Below are 14,689 nucleotides of genomic sequence, written 5' to 3' on the forward strand. Positions count from 1 at the left end.
ATACATTGAGATTATCTATTTTTAAGTGAAAAAGAATAAGAATATACCAGCTTGTTGTTTCAGTAGAATATGCATTAATATATACTTCTGTAGTCTTAGAATCGCATGTGGAAACATGGGTAGTATGTCTTTAAAATATATTGGAACAAGGGCAATATAGATAGTTATGTTTGTATATTATGGCTATTGTAACAAAATTCAAAATATTAAGAGTTTCAAACTACATAAATATATTATTTCACAACTCTGGAGACTGCTAGGTTCATCAAGAAGTCAGAGGTGTGGCCTATACCTTAATATAGTTGGCCGACTTCTTTAAGTCTCTTTACAGAACATTATTCCTCTGCCCCTGATGCCTTCAGATATCTCCACTTTGTGAGACAGCAGGCATACTTGGATTGGCCTGCCATAGGACATAGTTTGGAGCCCCATTTTGAAGTCCTGAGCTTAGGACTTTATACATAAATTGGGGATGTGGCAGAATTATGCATACTTTTGTCTACCACAGTGGAGACAGGATAGAGATATATGAGTTAGCAATTTTTATCTTTTTGTGTTTTGATTTACAGTCCTATTTATACAAACTTTTGATTAATTATTAAATTTAATGCAATATTAGCATATATAACAATTACAATTTTATAAGTTCTGAAAGAATACTAATAATGACAAGAAGTCATTCATTGGCTAGATTTTCCAGATGATGACTAGTTATGGTAAATGGAAAGGACACTGTGGTCTTTACCTGTTTTTCCCAAAGCTATTTTTCCAGCAGTGTCTGTCATCTCCTATAATTCTTAGCTGTAACACTTGGACTATCTCAGCAGAGAAAATACACAAAGTGTTTTGTAGATGTTTCTGTTTAGTTCTAAGAATAACAGGGCAGGGATTTGAAGTCTGTGTTCCCTTGTTTGCATTTCTTGCTACTCAATGTCCAAAGACCAAATGGTTTCCTGAAACTATAAAAGCCCTGTTGATAAAAAGAGTTTCCTATACTAGTGAGGAAGATTTAGCCTGATAGCCAGGGGCTGGTAATTTTGCTGCTACACAGTAGACACAGAAGTGCACATATTGGGAACCCATAGGACTTCTAGCATCCTCGCTCTGGTTGTATACACATCTAGTGGTTTCTCAACAGGTAGTCACCTGGATCTGACTGAAGTCCTGCAGTCATGACACTCAGCAATGAAACAAGAAAGCCTATTGCCATAGGGTGAGAGGAACCGAGACTTGTGTAGTAGGGAATGATGAATACGGGCAGCAAGCAGACAGAATCAAATGTGATCATGAAATTAATTATTTGATTTTATCACTCTATTTGTTTGTCTTTCAGTAATTGTAGCTTTCTATTTTTTTTAAAAAGAAATACTCACTAACAAGACAGAATTAATATTGTGCAGCAAGAATGGGTCCTGGCAGGGAGGTGAATGGGCTGAAAATTTTGTTTTGATGATTTCTCTATATATCTTGAGAGATCATAGATATAAATTGACCGTTAGCTTCCAAATTCACCCGAATCTCCACAATCCTGACTAATTCCTGTGGAAACAGGAAGTCCTTGTCTTGCCTAAAAACTAGACAAGGAAAAACCCTGGGAAGAAAGCTCAGCAAATGACAGATGGAAGTGAATTATATGTTATTTATGCTTTATATTCTTACAGTGAGTCATCTCTGTGGACTACAAAACTAAGAGAAGGGAGAATAGGGCTCCTGATGCCCTGCAATAATCTGTGTCAGAGTCTGGTTGGCAGTTCCTTCCTTCCTTCCTTCCTTCCTTCCTTCCTTCCTTCCTTCCTTCCTTCCTTCCTTTCTTCCTTCCTTAGACATATGTAACTCCATTCACCACATTTCGTAATTAAATTAATCCTTTCAATATGTATATTCTACTTACTTAACAGTGCTAAATTTTAATAGGTATGATTTCCATATACTTGAGAAATGTCTCAGTGGTACAGAGTACTGCCTGCTCTTGCAAAGGATCTGGTTCAATTTCCCGCACCTACACAGTGGTTCATAGCTGCCAACAACTCCTGTTCTACAAGTATTTGATGCACTCCTCTGACCTCCATGGGGACCAGTCACACACATAGCAAACAAATGTACATTTAAGGCAATCCATTCATAAAACAAAAGTAAATAGTGATATAGAATTTAAAAATAAATAAAAACAGATATTATTTCTATTTCTGACTGACTAAACCCAATGATTTTCTGAAAACAATTTAAAAATTGTTAAAATTGATTTTTTTTTAAAAAGGCCACAAGGGAAGTAAGACACAGATTTAAACAACATGCAGAACTGGGGCTCAAGTAAACTTTTCAATGGCCTTTTGGCAGGGAAGGGTTATTTCGAACTAAGGGATGAAATAAGTGCACAAAAATGTCATAAGGCATGTTTAAAGATTTCTCAGTAGAAGCAGTTACCAAGACACATATCAATCCATGATGAATGTGTGGAAGACATTAGCCACTCAAGAGAGCTTCTGCATGCAAACAAGGTAAGTGACATGTCACCTATACATTGTTTGCAGCTTTGTGTGCCAAAGTACCATTTTTGAATGCAGATTTATTCACATACTGTATTTCTATTAGAAGTTATATTATTTTATTCCCCAAATTGCAAGACTCTGAATTTATCATCAATTGGTAATACATGTAAATGAACAAAATCAAAACATTTGTAATTTTAACCTGTTTTGAGGTAAAATTTTTATTATCCTCAAAAATTGCACAATTTCTATAAAGGATAAATTATTGCCAAAATATTAGAAGAAATAACATTACTATGATTATCAATTTTATTATCATTATTATATTATATTGTAATGAGACTATAATGACATTACAAAAAAGTTAAATATTTTATGTCAAAATTAGTAAAGAATATCATTCACACATTGATTTTCTGAAACATTTTGTGATTCTCATTACTAAGAGTTTTTAGCAATAACAGAACAATCTTTATTTACTTTACGAAACTCCCAGTTCTAAAAATGTTCCTAGATAATAAGGCTCAATTCAAATGATCGATTTCAGAGTCTGGTGGTTACACTTAATAATGTATGCTTTAAAGTTTCTGAAACAGGGTAGCTGTCTTAGCCAGGGTGACTAGCTTTGATGAAAGACTATGACCAAAGCAAACTGGTGAATAAAGGGTTTATTTGGATTTTCCTTCCACATCACTGCGCATCATTAAAGGAAGTCAGGACAAAAATTCAAACAGGGCAGGACACTAGAAGTAGGAGCTGATGGAAGGGAGCTGCTTACTGGCTTGATCCACATTGCTTGCTCATCTTGCTTTCTTTTTTCTTTCTTTTTTTGTTTCTAAATTATGAATTTTATTGAATGTTTACACTTTTTCAATTTTTTTTGTTTTAAAATCCCAACCACAGTTTTTCCTCCCTCCATTTCTCCAAGTTCATCCCCATCTCCTCTCCCCTCCCCAACTTCTCTCTATATCCACTCATCATCTTCAATTTCTCTTTAATGGATATCAACCAATCATAGTATATTAAGTTGCAGTGAAACTGGGAACCTCCTCTCTCTCTCTCTCTCTCTCTCTCTCTCTCTCTCTCTCTCTCTCTCTCTCATATTAATGCTGTACAAAGAAACTTGATAGGAGAAAGGGTCCAAAAAGCATATGAAAGAGTAAGAGACAGTTCCTGTTCCCACAAGAAGATCAAGCTACACTACTGTAACATATATGCAGAGGCCCTAGGTCAGTCCTCTGCAGGCTCCCTGGTTGTTGGTTCAGTCTCTGTGAGCCCCTATGATCCCAGCTTAGTTGATTCTATGGGTTTTCTTGTGTTGTTCTTGACCCTTTTGACTCTTAAAATCCTTCCACCCATCTTCACAGGATTCTCTGAGCTCTGCCTAATGTTTGGTTATGGGTATCTGCATCTGTCCCCATAAGTTGCTGAAGGAAGCCTCTCTGATGACAGACGGGCTAGGCACAAAATGTATGAGATTAGTAGAATACCATTATGAGTCATTTCATTGACTGTTTTTCATGTTTGGTTCTATCCTAGATCTCTGGGCTATCCTGCCTCTGGGCCCTGATCCTCAGGGCTGAGCTCTCCCTCATCACATGGGTCTCAAGCTGGGCCAGTCATTGATTGACCACTCCCACAATTTCTGAGCCATCTTTACCCCTGCACATCTTTAGGATGGACAAATTGTAGGTCAGAGGTTTTATGCCTGGGTTGGTGTAACAATCTCTGCACTGGAAGTCTTACCTGGTTATAGGAAATGGCTGTTTCAAACTCCATATCCCCTGCTGCTAGGAGTCTTAGTTAGGGTCACCTTCATACATTGCTGGGAGTTTCCATTGCAATAGGTTACTGGCTTATCCCAGAGATACCTTCAGATTCCAATTAATTCTTCCAGTACTCTTTCCCTCCATCCTCCCCCTACCTGATCCCTCCTGATCCCATCCCCACCTCCCCATCCAGACCTCTCCCCCTGTCCAACAGCAATAGTTATTCCATATCCTCTTCACAGTGAGATCTAGGCTTCTTTCTTTGAGCCTTTTTTGTTACTTTGTTTCTCTGGGTCTGTGGATTGCAGCATGGTTATCCTTTGCTTTATTGCTAATGACATTTATAAGTATGTACATACCATATCTGTCTTTCTGAGTCCTTGGTTACTCACTCAGTATGATCTTGGCTAGTCCCACACATTTGACAGCAAATTTCATGGTGTTATTGTTTTTGGGTTTTTTTGTTTTTTTTTTTTTTTGTTATTTTTTTTTTTTGTTTTTTTTTTCCTCATTTAAAATTTTCCATCTCCTTCCCTCCTCCTCCCCCCTCCCTCCCCTCCTCCTCCCCTTTCTCTCCCATCCTTCTCCCCCTTCCCTCCCCTCCCCTCCACCAAAACCTCCCCTCCCTCCCTCTCAAGGCCAAGGAGCCCTCAGGGTTCCCTACTCTATGCTAAGACCAAGGTCCTCCCAACTCCCCCCAGGTCCAGGAAGGTGATCGACCAAGCTGAGAAGGCTCCCACAGAGCCCGTCCATGCAGAAAAATCAGAGCCCAGCGCCATTGTCCTTTGCTTCTCAGTCAGCCCCCGCTGTTGGCCACATTCAGAGAGACGGGTTTGGTCGCATGATCCATCAGTCCCCTTCCAACTGGAGTTGGTGATCTCCCATTAGTTCTGTCCCACCGTCTCCATGAGTGAACGCACCCCTCACGTTCCTGACTTTCTCCCTCATGTTCTCGCTCCTTCTGCTCCTCATCAGGACCTTGGGAGCTCAGTCCAGTGCTCCAATGTGGGGCTCAGTCATTTTCTTCATCTATCGCCAGATGGAAGTTCCCTCACGGTCCTGACTTTCTTTCTCATGTTCTCTCTCCTTCTGCTCCTCATCAGGACCTTGGGAGCTCAGTCCGGTGCTCCAATGTGGGGCTCTGTCATTTTCTTCATCTATCGTCAGGTGGAGGTTCTATGGTGATATGCAAGAAATTCATCAGTATGGCTATAGGAACTGGCCTTTTCAGGCTCCCTCTCCTCAGCTGCCCAAGGAACTAACTGGGGGCGTCTCCCTGGAAACCTGGGAACCCCTCTAGGGTCAAGTCTCTTGACAACCCTCAAGTGGCTCCTTAAATTAAGGTATATGCTTCCCTGCTCCCATATCCACCCTTCCTATATCCCAAGCACCCCATTCCTCCGAGCTCCCCCCATTCTCCCCTTCACACTTTTCTCTCCCCATCTTTCCTTGGCCCAGTCTCGCCCAACCCTCAAGTTCCCAATTTTGCCTGGTGATTGTGTCTACTTCCAATATCCAGGAGGATTACTATATCTTTTTTTTGGGGGAGTTCACCTTCTTATTATCTTCTCAAGGATCCCAAATTTATAGGCTCGATGTCCTTTAATTATGGCTAGAAACCGATTATGAGTGAGTACATCCCATGATAATCTTTTTGGGTCTGGGTTACCTCACTCAGAATAGTGTTTTTTATTTCCATCCATTTGCCTGCAAAATTCAAGATGTCATTGTTTTTTACCGCTGAGTAGTATTCTAGCATGTATATATTCCACAGTTTCTTCATCCATTCTTCCACTGAAGGGCATCTAGGTTGTTTCCAGGATCTGGCTATTACAAATAATGCTGCTATGAACATAGATGAGCATATGCTTTTGTAGTATGATTGGGCATCTCTTGGGTAGATTCCCAATAGTGGAATTGCTGGGTCCTGGGGTAGGTTGATCCGGAATTTCCTGAGAAACCGCCACACTGCTTTCCAAAGTGGTTGCACAAGTGTACATTCCCACCAGCAATGGATGAGTGTACCCCTTACCCCACAACCTCTCCAGCAAAGGTTATTATTGGTGTTTTTGGATTTTAGCCAATCTGACAGGTGTAAGATGGTATCTCAGCGTTGTTTTGATTTGCATTTCCCTGATAGCTAGGGAGGTTGAGCATGACCTTAAGTGTCTTTTGGCCATTTGAACTTCTTCTGTTGAGAATTCTCTGTTCAGTTCAGCGCCCCATTTTTTAATTGGGTTAATTGGCATTTTACCGTCTAGTCTCTTGAGTTCCTTATATATTTTAGAGATCAGACCTTTGTCAGTTGCAGGGTTGGTGAAGATCTTTTCCCAGTCAGTAGGCTGCCTTTGTGTCTTAGTGACAATGTCCTTTGCTTTACAGAAGCTGCTCAGCTTCAGGAGGTCCCATTTATTCAATGTTGCCCTTAATGTCTGTGCAGCTGGGGTTATGAGGATACCAGAAAATGGAAGGATCTCCCCTGCTTGTGGATTGGGAGGATCAACATAGTAAAAATGGCAATTCTACCAAAAGCAATCTATAGATTCAATGCAATCCCAATCAAGGTCCCATTAAAATTCTTCACAGAGATTGAGAGGACAATAATCAACTTTATATGGAAAAACAAGAAACCCAGGATAGCCATAAAAATCTTATACAATAAAGGTACTTCTGGAGGCATTACCATCCCTGACTTCAAACTCTATTACAGAGTTACAGTATTGAAAACAGCTTGGTATTGGCATAAAAACAGAGAAGTTGACCAATGGAATCGTATAGAAGACCCGGATCTTAAACCACAAACCTATGAACACCTGATTTTTGATAAAGGAGCCAAAAGTATACAATGGAAGAAAGAGGGCATCTTCAACAAATGGTGCTGGCATAACTGGATGTCAACCTGTAGAAGAATGAAAGTAGATCCATATCTATCACCATGCACAAAACTCACGTCCAAATGGATTAAAGACCTCAATGTTAATCTGAACACATTGAGCTTGATAGAGGAGAAAGTGGGAAGTACTCTACAACAAATGGGCACAGGGAACCGTTTCCTACGCATAACCCCAGCTGCACAGACATTAAGGTGTTATTGTTTTTAATGTTACCCCATTGTATAAATGTACAGATAATATAAAATGTATTGGTATAACACTAATCAGGAAAATGAAAGACCTGTATGACAATAACTTCAAGTCTTTGAAGAAAGAAAATGAAGAAGATATCAAAAGAGGGAAAGACCTTCTATGCCCATTGATTGGTAGGATTAATATAGGAAAAATGGCCATCATACCAAAAGTAATCTACAGATTCAATTCCGTCCCCATAAAATTCCAATTTAATTCTTTTCAGACCTTGAAAGAACATTACTTTGCTTTGAGGCAGGGCAATATTACAAGAACAAACACACCAGCAGTGACCACCAGATTCAAAAGGACCAACCAAAAATGTTCCTGCGGTATCTTAATTTTCCTAACCCCATAAAAAAATCTGACTTTTTAACAATAAGGAGCTTCTGCACTGGAATCTCCAAGAGTCTATATTGTTGCTTCCTCACCCGCTTCCCCTTGGGAAATGGAAATCACACAAGGGACAGCAGCAACAAGCCTGCAAATTGCAACTGTTGCCCAATGTGGGGCTCAAACCCACTACCCTGGGATTAAGAGTCCCATGCTCTACCAATGTGGATGGACCTTTTCCTTTTGCTCACTTTTTGGGTCCTCCTTATCCTCCTTTGGATATTTTTCTTTCTTGCTTGCTGCCCTGGCTGCTGTCCCTATCCTGATTCCCCACCTGTGTCTTGAGTTCACCCCCTTCGGCTGTTTTTTGGTGAGCTGACCCCTGTTTTCATTTTCTAAGCAAACCCTTGGTGAGTTGTGGCCTTCTTTCCTATCCTTACATCTTCTTTTCTTTCCCTTGTTTGTCTTCATGGTTAAGAACTCTCCATCATGACTCAGTTCAACCTAGTACCTCCACATAAGGGCTGACCACCCAGAAAGTAGAACCAATAAAGGATCCTCCAATAAAGTCCCTTTCATCCAGAAATACTGTGTGAGCATACAGTCATGGCCAAACAAACTGCAGGTGTCCCTCACTATAAGCAGCATATTTGGTCCATGAACACTACTTCCCTTTCCCTGACATCCTTGTTCTCGCATGGACTCCCTAGTGGCCTGAGAGCAACAGATGACTTTTTGCCCAAGGCCACTCTCCAGGATTATCTGAAAACTCTCTTGCTTTTTGGGAAGTCCTGACCACTCTTCGAGGTGTAGATTGCTGGACTTCCTTTCCTAGTCTTTTCTTCCCAACTAATCCGGTTATGTGACCACCTTTTAAAAGCCGTTAGGGTGGTAGCTATACTCTGTAATTCACATAAAAGCTTTAACTGTTTGACTGTGCTTGAATCTCCTTTCCCTTCCAGGATTGGAACATTCTCTTTAGACGATGGCTACTTCCCCTAGCTTGACACTGGAGCTGAGGGAGGGAACCAAGCTGCCCCTGCTGGCGCTCACCCCATGTCTTCAGGCTGCCCTTCCTCACAAGCTCCTCCTGGGGCCCATCATGAATTGTGACCCTTCCCTGGAGGATGTGGCCTTCTCTTCTCTCTCAACGCTGCCACCACCCCACCCCTCCCCAGAGTTGGCAAGAGTTCTGTGAATTCCATGTGAGGGCCACTGCCCTGGATCTTGCCTGCTGTTTTCACCTCTATCTGGGGTCCCACCCTCAAAATGCAGAACCTGGAGCAGAAGCTGCCTTTTCTGGCCCTTTTGCCGAGCTATTCCTGAACTTTGAAGCCCAGGACTTGGTCTCACTCTTCCAACCTGTCTTGACCCCACAGAGCCCTGGTGTGGAGAGTGCACCACCACATGACTTGTTCTTTAACAGGTGAAGGGTGTGCAGACCCCTGGCTATGTTGGGCCCATCTCTATCTTCTGAGGACCCACTTGGCCCACTTGCTTCCTCAGTCTCTTCCTCCTCTAAGTTGAAACTCAAAAAAAACCCCACTTTTCCCTATGTTCAGTGGGTCACTAAGCCAGAGATTCTGTATGAGGCATCCTGCAATGGTGAGAGGCCATTGACACTTCTTCCCTAGATGGGCATCTGGATACTACTTCATGCCCTCCAGTATTAGGTGGAAACAGCAACTCCAACTCATATGGTGATGCTGGGACAGTTGGTATGGGATTGGCAAGTGTTGGCACATCCTCTGGGAAGAATTGGACTCACTGCTTTGAGAGACTGAGACTGGGCCTTGGAGGGGGAGCCTTGAAAGACAGAGCAGGAATGGTACAGAGAGAAGAGCTGTTCAGTTTTATGGGACTTGAAAAAGCTGCCCCTGACCCAGCAGAGTGTATTATGGAAGAGGAGAAGCAGGGCTGACCTCACTGGGAGGAGGGCAGCCTCAGTGGCAGAAGTGTCTCCTACTGCTCTGAAGTGAAGGAGAAGTGGAGGAAGTCACTTGGAGTTCTTCATTCCAACCATGGTACCCCAGTCCTGACTCTGCATTCCCCGTTCTGCTGTCATTGATATCTGCACAGCCACAGCCCTAGAGAAGCCTGACAGGGAGAATACATTTGGGATTAAACTAGGCCTGGCAGAGTATATTCTGGAGACAGCAGGTGCACTTCATGTCAAAGCCTGGATATCTGACATCCGGGAGTACCTAAGCCCAGAACTCTGTGCTGCTATCAGCCCCCATCCCATGATTCTTCTCCTGGCCCCTGGGATCTGCTTCCTTACAAACGATAACACAGACAGCCTGGAGTTGCCCTGCCTGAATCATTCAGAGAGTCTGCCCAGCCAGGATCTGCTCTGGGAACCAGCGAAATTAACAACCACCTGTTGCAGGGGCCTTATGGGGGCCTTTATGACTGGCTGTCAGCATCCTTCTCCCCTAATTCTGCCTCTATTGCTGAATCCCACTTTGATTAAATAGAACTGTTTCCACCAGAATTGCCCCTTGAATTTCCATTGAGGAGGGGCCCCCAGCAGGGACAGTTCATCCCCTAGCCTCTCCCCTCCTCTGGAGACCCCAGAAGCGGCCACAGGGTCATTCCTGTTCCAGGGGAAGTCAGAGGGTACTGGCAGGGGTATCAGATCCTCTCAGAATATCCTTAGTTCCATGGCATGCTCTCTTGACTCAAGGCTGCCCACTTAATGCTAGAAGGAGACACTGGCTGCCATGGTGTCTTCCTGGTACATCATAGTGAGACAAGATGTGAATATGTCCTCACTTTTAACTTCCAGGATAAGGCCAAGCACCTGTGTTTGTCACTTGAAAGAGGAGGGTCAATGCTGGGTCCAACATTTGTGATTTCAGTTCATATTCATTATGCTTGAGCACCTCTGGGTGCAAGCCATCCCTGTGGCGTCTGGAGGATCCAGTGATGTTGTCCTTGTCATCTATGTACATTCCTGCAGCAGCAGGGCCAGGAGCAGGCTTGGAGCCACGAAGGAGTGTGTGAGGGGGACTAGTGCTACCCCAATTCTCCTTATTTTGAACAAGTACTCAGACAATAGACCATGCAGCTTCAAATGCATTACAATTGGTACTCCATGTTGAAGGAAGTCCTTGACCCATGAGTTTTCTTCCAATGGTACTCTGTTTATGATGATGCAGCAGAGACCCAAGCCCATACAAATTTGCAGTTTGGACTTAATATTATACTCGATATGCTTACTGGTTGTGGACAATACATTGATCCTGTGTCATAATCAATAATTGGTCTCCATGCCTATTTCTAGCAAGTGTCTGACTTAGCCTTCTAGGCCCTTAAACTTTGTATGCCCCAGAACAATGTAGACTTTTTCCATAATTTTGTCCAGCAGGCTGTGGAACCATTTCCCGAATCTTGACCCGTGACACCAATGCTGTTGAAACGTGCATCCCATCTGGGCCTACTAAGGATATCCTTATTAAATAGATAACCTGGGAAGGGCTCAACACCATCACCTGTAAAGTCATTGTACCTATTAAAATGAAAATATGCATAAGTGGGTCTTGACTCACAGAATGGCCCCTTTTCCATCCTCACAGCTTCCACCAATACCTTGGTCAATGCCAAACTTCAAAAGGATGATAATTTTGTCCCACCAGGCCATGTTTTCTGGGTATATGGACAGTCTGGCCACTTACATAGGGATTGTCACAGGGCTAGTCCAAAGTCCTAATGCCCTAAATGCCAAAAGGGCTATCATTGGGCACTAGACTGTAGAAGCTCCCAGAGGTTCCTGATATAAATAATAGACTGGACAATTGCTTCACATTCCTGGTGCATAAAGGTAAGTAATGTGCCTTGGTTTTTATGGTTAAGGTAACTGGTTTCATCCACTAGGCAGATCTTTTCAATTTCAGAAGCATAGTAGATATAATTTAAAAAGAAGGATTGTCCCAATACTTTGGTTCTTTCTGCTGAGGTTACTTAAACAGCAATAGGACAAAACTTAATAGAGATTTTGGTGTCTGTGTGAACTAGCTTGAGAGCATTGTGGAACACCTGTAGGTCCTCATTCAGAGCCAAGGTTGTTTCTGTTGCTCATGCTCTATGTGCTCATAAGGGCTGCCAGTAATGTTATCAACAGACAACTCCAGAGTAGACTACCTAATTAAGACTATGACAGTGTCCTTGCCTTTTCTGGCTAGGCTCATCCATTAGCAATTTCAAAGCATGACCACAAGTCCCAGCCTAGTTTTACTGCATGGACATATTCATTGCATTGTACAAGGTGTACATACATATTAAATACAGAACTATTACCAATGAGAATGATTTATTTAAGCCCTAGAGCATGCACCTCACAGACATAATAAATACAAGTATAAAGTCAAATTTCAGATGAACTATGTCTATGTATATACTCTGTTTGTATATATTTATACACATTTTTTTCTTTTTTAAATATAAAACTAATTTTACTGATTTAATGAAGTAATATGCCTTTTCTTTCAATGTAAGAAACCAACTAATTTACGTTACCTGGACATCTCATTGAAGTAAATGTAAAGGTAATATTGCTCACATCAATTAAACAAAAAGAGAAATTGAGAAGGGGAACACTTAATTTCAGTATGGACTTAATGTCTATTAAAACAAACCAAAATAAGCACTCCATATTAATCTAGAGATTTGATCTGAATAATTGCTACTAATATATATTACAGAAATATGAGTGATCAGAATGCAGATATATGTAGATGCTACAGGCTTGAGTATTAATTCTATTCTGGATAGTTATTTTAAAAATTCTTAAGATATAGTTCTAGAATTAAGGGGGAAATAATTTCATTTTTGTTCATTTTGAAAAATTTTAAAAGAAGACATTCACTCTCTATCCAGTTACCATGACAGCTAATTTGAAAATAAGTTGAAATCACCATTTTTACCCAAATTATACTTAAACATATAAAGCATAGATAACAAAGAAAATATTTTCTTAAAGGCAAACAAGCACCTTACTGCAAAACACAGAAGAATGGTAGCAAAATCATGACTATTTGATCCCTATGAAGTAAAAGCCACACATGATTACACAATAGTACGCCAAGGAATGATGATCTGGGGAGGTGTAGTTAATGAGCACAGAATTGCTCCCTTTGGGAGCCTCATGGGCCAAATGTGTCTATCAGACATCAGCCAACAGTGAACAAAGCTAATTATTCTTTCAACAGCACCTGGCCCTGGACTCATCGTTATAGCCAAAGCTCATAACTGTAATACAGAAATAATCTCTAAATGGACAAAGGGTGGAGAGATTGGCTGGCTTAAAAGACTTTAATAATTTCCCCCACCCCTTGACATAATTGCAACACTACCATCTACACCTTCATAGTAAATTAATTGCCACATTTGTATTGCTCCTCCTACCCAAGCCCAATGGGGCATTTTATCTCCTCTAATGTAGTGCCATGACCGTTATGCACACAGTAAATACACTGCTTCAGAATCAGTGACATCATGGTAGAGCCAATCACATCAATAGGAACCCAATAAAAATTTCCCCAAATAACAGAGAAATATATTTTATAAGTGATACCTTGTAGTATTGGATCACATATATGAGTCCAAAAAATGAACCATGAATAAGTATCTGAACAAGAAAAAATGTTACTTTTGTCATTTTCTCAGATATGTAGTGAAACAATGAATATGATAGTTTAGCATCAGGAACATAAGGAGATTAATTGAAGTTTTAAAAACTTATCTTGAATAATGTGGCTTCATATATCTGTGCATGAGTATATGCACACACTCTATAAGGTCAGAGGCTTCTGGTTCCCAGAGCTGGAGTTACAAGTCACTGTGAGCCATCTGATATGGGTTCTGGGAACTTAACTGAGGTCTTTTGGAAGAGTTTGTACTCTTGATCACTGAACTTGCTCTCCTGTCCTTAAGCTGGAATTTAAATAATGCAACAATTTCTCTTGTTCGCTCCTTATGCGCCCAATGTTAGAGGATCCCTCTGAGATACCAAATCCAAAGTAAATCCTCATCAGGGGCCTATACATGTCTTCAAAGAACTGCGCTCTTGCCTTTCAAAGCTTCCACTTAGTCTCTGGAGGGAAAAGGCATTATGTGCACACTGGAACCTGTAACGTCTAGGATAATGTATTAAATACATTTGGAATATGTGGTTATTGTTAAAAACAGTCTAACTCCTATAAAAGTTTATGACCTTGCATACTACAAAGCCATTTACTCAGACACACACTGTGGGAAGCTAATTAGAAATAAAGGGTCAGCATTATCTGCCTTCACGAGGAAAAGGAAAGTTGTGGAACCGTAGAGCTGTTTAGACTTCTAACCGTTACAGCAGGACTGAAATGTTGTAGTAAAGAGTGGTACTCAGCAAAAAGTAATTTTTCCAGGAGTCAAAATTTGAACCCTATGACATCAAGAGTTTTGTTTCTTAGTGACAGCGACAAGAGGATGATGGGGAGTTAGTGTCAGCACCGTCTTTCAAACCCATCTGAGAATAAACTGACCAGGAAACACATTACAGTGCCTTGAAGGGAGCTTAAATCAAAGGCAGGTCTCATTAATGAAGAACTCCAAGAAGAGAGTCCTTTAATTATATGGGCAGAGTGCCAAGACGAGAACCACACTTTTCAGCTGCCAAACCAGAATTTAGGCGAGAAAGGACATCAGAAGAAGTAACGGGCAGATGTTTAAAAAAAAAATAACAGGAGATAAGAAAATGTAGGAGACAGAATAACAAATGCTATAGAAAGTAAGCTAGCAAGAAATGTTGCCATAGAAACGCAATTTAAGACAAGAAAAGGTCGAAAGTTCCCCTTAAAAGCTATAGGATGATTAGGCTGGAAAGTGTAGAGGTCACTGAATGCAGCCATCTCCATTTCATTAAAGAGAATCTTCTGCTGCTGATATCCACAAGGCCCTCCTCCGCAAATGCAATAACAAGTCTGAACCCAGA

General features: G+C 41.2%; 1 pseudogene; it reads left to right on the top strand.

Moving 5' to 3' along the window:
* The first annotated feature begins 8,701 nt into the window (after positions 1 to 8,701).
* LOC119817087 lies at positions 8,702 to 10,777 on the top strand (annotated as a pseudogene).
* Positions 10,778 to 14,689: the final 3,912 nt, after the last annotated feature.

The sequence above is a fragment of the Arvicola amphibius genome, chromosome 6 (assembly GCF_903992535.2).
Source record: "Arvicola amphibius chromosome 6, mArvAmp1.2, whole genome shotgun sequence".
Lineage (NCBI taxonomy): Eukaryota > Metazoa > Chordata > Mammalia > Rodentia > Cricetidae > Arvicola > Arvicola amphibius.